We start from the raw sequence: 6,238 nt of genomic DNA on the forward strand, positions 1-6,238 counted from the left end.
GCACATTCTCACTTGGAGGGAAATGTTTAAAATATAGTTTAAATAGGTAGTTAAACACATTTCCCTGAAGGTTGAGATCATTTGGTAATTTGATATTTTAATATCAAATGTAAGTTCTTGACATGGCCCGCCCTTTCCCAAGGAGACCCATAAAAATAACAAGTGTCTCTGAACAATTTCCTAGCTGAAGCAGATTTTATTTTGTATCTCCAATTATAGTTATCTTCACTGTGTTGTAAGGAATCCGTGTTGTACACTGAATTCTCTATTAACAATCACAATGTGTACAAATTATCTTCATTCCAGAACATCTCAAGGGTCCAGGCTGTTTGTATGTGATAACAGCTCACTGAGATCCAAATTATAAAAAATTAAAAGAAATGAATAGGAAAAATAGTGCTGTTTCTCCATTGGTTTTTTAACAGGAATATGCTACCACACAAATGTGAGGATGACTCGTTGGAAGAAAGACCTTCTCTAGTCAGATAAAGAAGCAAAAAAGGAGGACGAGGTGGAGAAGAAAGAAGGGGAGTTAGGAGAGAGAGGGGAAGGGAAAGGAATGTGTCCCAAGGGAGGTGTGAAAAGAATAATCCTGATTTTCCATCTCAAAAAAGAAAATATTTTTTTTTAAAAAAGAGACTCTGATGTTATTAAGAAAAATTAGCAAACAGTTGGATAATCATTAAGACTGAAAAAAATTAAAAATACCTGAATAAACTGCAATACTTTTAGTATGCTAAAATTTAATTTTGGATGGAGTACAAATTTTAAATGTTGATGCTAAGGTCTTAGCAGGTGACAAGTCAATTCTTGATATTTCAGACACTGAGCTTCTCAAGTCCTTCTCACTCATAATAAAGACATGAATTTTAATTTCCTCCTCAATTAACAAAGCCTTTACCTTTACATTAAGTTTAAAGGTTAAAATAAAATGACTGGATTTCACATATACCTAAGAAAGGATATCTAAGTCAGGTCAACACAAAAAACTTTGAGAAGGTACATAACAAGCTAAAGGCTTTGTGAGTGAAAAGTTCCAATATAGGAAATATAGAAGTGGTGACAGTGCTTATTATTTTGCCACCTAATTTACAGGGCACATGGAATATAGTAGCTTGTTTTTTTGTTTGTTTGTTTTGTGGTTTTTGTTTTGTTTTGTTTTGTGTTTTTAATGAGTGTGATGTAAAAATGAGCTAATGAGAAGAGGCAATAGAGATAAGTAGGTCTAAAAGTATGGCTTTCTTTTCTTTTTTTTTTTTTTTTTTTTTCTTTTTTCTTTTTACCAAGTGGAAAAAGCACATAGCTGATATATGGTATGTTTTTCAGTGCTTAGGAAAATGAAGAGAGGTGTTTTGGGAGGAAAATGATGTATTAGGCAAAACTCTTTCGTTTGTTAGAGATGGGAAAGTTCCCCGCTCCACAAGTTTAAATGAACGAACAAACAAAAAAGACTTTATTATGTAACAATAATTCTTAGAGATATGTGGCTTCAGGAGCATGTGAATCCAGGTGCTCAAAAATCTTATCAACACTAGGACTTGACACTTGCTCTTTTCATCTCTTAGCGATGCTGTGCTATCTATGGGATTCCTTCTTAGACTGCGTACTTCCTCTTGCTGGCAAAAGAGATGTCAAGGGCTCCCACCTTGTGTTATATTCTCTCAGCTACTGTATGAGACAGAATGTCTCTTTTCCGTCTGTTCATCAGAAGCTCCCAGTACAACAGAAGCTCTAAATGGACCAATTTGCGTCAAGTGTTCATCCCTATACCATCTCTCAGGAGAGGGAGGCCACTCCTGTGTCAGTGTTCATCAAAATCCCAAAGGCTGAGAAAATGCAAAACTGGTACTTTTTGAAGAGGAAGTCAGAGTGCTATAACCAGAAAATAGAACCAAAGGAATATTTGTTTACTCCTAAAGGGAAGGATAAAAGAATTCAATCTGAATTCAGTGAAAGATATTGACAAAAAAGGGGAGGTAAAAATTAAATTCCTAAAAACAAAAACAAACAAACAAAAATTAAATACCTGCTTTCCTAATGCCTCTTCATTCACTTTCACTCAAGAAACTAAATCAAGATGTTTATAAGGGGAGAACTAGTTCTAGATAACATTTCTTCTCCATTTTTTTCTTGCCTTTCTAACCAACTTGTCGATAAGTCCTACATGCTGATACATTGTGTTCTGTATTTGACACTTTAATTGAACTATATCAAAACTTTAAAGAAACGAAGAAAGTCATATTTTAAATCTCCAAACAATTGGCAATGAATGGCATTACCCGTACCTACCTATAAGCTATGGGGGCAGAAAAGAAAGCAGAGAGACAGAAAAGGTTAAAAGACACAAAAAAGAATAATAATGAGGGATAATTACAATTATCCTAAATTCTAGGCCACCAGAATGGATAAGGAAGAAAAAAAATAGCATATATATTTACAAAATAAATCAACCACTAGATAGTCTAATATGCAAGAGAAAGTCATCATAATCCTTCCTTATGATAACTTTAATAAATGGCTTTGTTAGATTGTAGTTTTATTTTTTCCCCCCCAATTAGCTCTCTAATATGAGTTTAACCTGATAAACAAAGTATCCTATACCTTAAATGCCTCTGTTACTGAGACACCGAGCCTAGACAGACAGACTGACAATGTTTCCCCACGATCCCAATTTAATAAGGCTGGGTGAGTTAAATAAGGCAAATATGTTTGATTCATCTATGAAAAATGTGAAAAAAATCTGAAAACAATATTTTTTAAGGAGTACAAAGAAAAAGTAGGAACTGTTAGTGACAAGGAATTTATTATAATTGACTATATCTTACTTTGTATGAATATATGTAAGGCCTCAACTTTGTATGAAAATAGGTAAAGGCCTCTACAAGCTAAGTTAGAGTGACTTCATAAGAGCAGTGAAGAATATATTTGTCTAAACTCTGTCTGGCACAATCAAATGATTAAATTGGATGTGAAAGAGAAAGAAAAAATACACAGATAAACCTGTGAAGCCGACTGTTATTATGGAAGACTGCAGGTCTGATATGAGAACAAAGTGTAGGCGGTGCCCAGTGATTCACTCCTGAAACCAATTGGGAACAAGCAGGAAATAGCATTTATAACCCTAGATGCATGTATTTTTAGAGCCTGGATAATAAAGTGAACTTGAGAGTTTGATACTAAATGACATCTTTTATCAACTGATCAAATTCTATCTATATTCATATATTTATGTATGTGTGGATATACATAATTTTTATGTGTTGAGAATGATCTTCATACTAAACAAACAAAAAAAAAGCACAATAAACAGTATCAGTAAGAGGGGCTTCCCATTATGGGTAGTTGGATGAATTATAGCAAAGCATCCATTGAGTTAAATGAGGCTACATTTTAAGACTACTAAAAACTTGCATTTAAAATTACTATGCTGTTTTCAATCATCTTGAACCATCATAGAGAAATGGGCTTGGTGCCACAAGGCTGCAAATAAACAGCAGTAGTTCTTATTTTTAAAAAGGGACAGTAATTAGCTACATACCAACTTTAGACTTGTAAGCCTGAGATGAATCTTAAGCACAATTAGCCGATTGTTAAAGAACTGGAGCTCTCTGCTGTTCCCTGTTCCACAGAGAGCCACATATTTTTTGTACAGTGCTGGTTGAAACCCTGAGACACTGTGGTGAAGTTCAGAGTAAGTAGATTTGGCCATATTGAGCATCTGGTCAGCAGGGTTGTTTTCAACTCTGGCAAAGTAGATATTGTCATCATCAATGACCCCTCCAGTGACCTCAGTGATATGGTCTACATGTTTCAGAATGAGTCCACCTATGGAAAGTTATGGCACAATCAAAGCTGAGCATGGGAAGTGTGTTATCGATGGAAGGCCCATCTCAATTTTTCTGGAAAGAGCTCCTACCTACATCAAATGGGGTAATGCAGTTCTAACTATGTTATGGAGTCCACGAGTATCTTCACTACCTTGGCGAAAGTTGGCGTTCACTTGAAGGATGGAGCCAAAAGGGTCATCATCATCTCTGTGACTTCTGCAGATGCCCCCATATTCAGGCATAAACCATGAGGGGTATGACAATACCCTCAACATTGTCAGCAATGCCTCTTCCACCACCAACTGCTTTGCCCCTCTGGCCAAGGTTATTCATGACAACTTTAGCATCATGGAGGGAACTCATGACCACAGTTCATGCTGTCACAGACAACCATAAAATTGTGATGGCCCCTTTGAGAAGCTGTAGCATGATGGCCAAATGTAGTCCCAGAACATCATCCCTATTTCTACTGGTACTGCCAAGGCTGTGAGCAAGGTCACCCCTGAACTGACTGGAACACTCACTGGCATGGCCTCCTGTGTCCCAGCCCCAATGTGTCAGTCAAAAATCAGACCTATAGTCTGGATAAAGCTACCAAATATGATGACATTAAGGCAGAGAAGTCTAAATGCTATCTTTGGCTACAATGAGGGCTTTTTTTTTTTTACCTGTGACTTTAACACTGACACGCACTCTTTAACCTTTGATGCTGGGGCTGGCATTGCCCTCAATGAGTACTTTGTTGATCTCATTTCCTGATGTGATAATGAATTTAGCTATAGTAACAGGATGGTGGGCCTTAGGTCCACATGGCCTCCAAGGAATAACAGCCTCCTGGAGTTATCAACCTCAGTGAAAGCACAAGAAGGAAGAAAGTAGGCCAGAGCTGCTGGGGAGTCCTTGCCCAACTCAAACCTCCAACACACTTAGACTCTTCCATCCTCAACAGTTTCCATCCCAGATCTCCTAAAGAAAGGGAGGAGCTTAGGGAGCCCTACCTTATCATGTATCATCAATAAAGTGCCCAGTGAAAAAGAAAAAAAATGAAAAAAGAAATTGTTTACGAACATTCAGAAATGGAAGTAGAGATCAGTAGGACTTAGGATGAGTTCACAAGGAAAGAGTCGGGTCAGACTGGCTTTATTCTCCTTTGGACAAGGATTCTAAAGATGTGGATTGCGTTCATCTGGATTTAGCAAGGCATTTGTCACAGTCACAATGGAAACACAACCTGAATATTCATATAGGGAAATAGATTCATAAGTGCCTAAACATCCAGATCAAAGATCCTAGTTAATGGATTGTATATATCTTAGAGCACAGTTTTCTATTGTTTTTCAAATGTCTTTTCTTTTTTTCTTTTTAAAGAAACCTACCACATTTCAGCACCTACTGTGTGCTAGGCTTGTGCTAATCCCTTGATAAGAATTTCATCCTCACAATGACCAATGAGATAGACAGTCTTCCTATTTTGCATCACCTAAATTGAAAAATTTGCCAAAGGTGACCAAGCTATAAATAGAAAGTTTAAGTTTTTAAAAGATGCAAATTACATGAAGCTGGAGAAAGAACAATTATATTGGATTACAGAATCAGGCTCTAAGAGAATCTGAACTCATTAGTATAGCAAATGAATTCATAGATATTTTGTTAATAATTTCACTGTAAGTCAATATTGTTGACATGGCTACTAAGCAAATATTGTAGGATAACTATATGGAGAAAAGGTGGTGGCATGCTTGCTTTTTCAGCATTTTCAATTCCAATCTCTACACCTTAATATGGGATATATCTATCAGGCTTCTTTTCCTTGTTAATGACAGAAACTCCATATGTAAGAAAGGAATTTTTGGTTTACAGAGGTGAAAATAGTTCTCAGGTAACCTACAAGTCTGAAGAAAGAACTCCTAGAACCTTGACTTCAGGAATGGAAAAGAGGGTCTCAGAGCCAACAGATATCTAGGTTTTCAATCTCTCATCTTTGTTTATCACTGTTTCATGTTGCATGTTGGTCTCCTCTTCTCCTATTTCATACAGGCCTTCACCACTTGCAGGAAGTGTGTGAGCTTAGTCGTTCTAGCTGAAAGAGAAAGCTCCTTTTTGTCCAATGCTTATATATAAATCCCTGAGAAGAATTCTCTTTGGCCACTCAGTAGTCACATAAAAATCTTTTTCTTGATCAGTACTGTCAAGAAGATGGGGTAATATGGTTGGCTATGATCATGTCATATGATCAATCCTGCGGCCAGTGGCATAGAAAGTGGGGTAGCTCAGTATCTTTTAGTAGAAAAAAAGGAAATAGAAGAGTTGGCTGAACACATCAAACTTGATATTTTAACTTTGGACATGTGCAGAGAGGAATAGGAAACGGGAAAAGACTTGAAACTCTACACTATGAAGACCAGATGGCA

At 36.7% G+C, this 6,238-nt stretch overlaps 1 pseudogene across 1 annotated transcript; it reads left to right on the forward strand.

Annotated features, from left to right (window-relative positions):
• The first annotated feature begins 3,742 nt into the window (after positions 1-3,742).
• On the forward strand, positions 3,743-4,654 carry LOC308503910 (glyceraldehyde-3-phosphate dehydrogenase-like; annotated as a pseudogene). The gene has a single exon. The product of its transcript is annotated as a glyceraldehyde-3-phosphate dehydrogenase-like (transcript).
• The last annotated feature ends 1,584 nt before the right edge of the window (positions 4,655-6,238 follow it).

Source organism: Rhinolophus hipposideros (assembly GCF_964194185.1).
Source record: "Rhinolophus hipposideros genome assembly, chromosome: 10".
NCBI lineage: Eukaryota > Metazoa > Chordata > Mammalia > Chiroptera > Rhinolophidae > Rhinolophus > Rhinolophus hipposideros.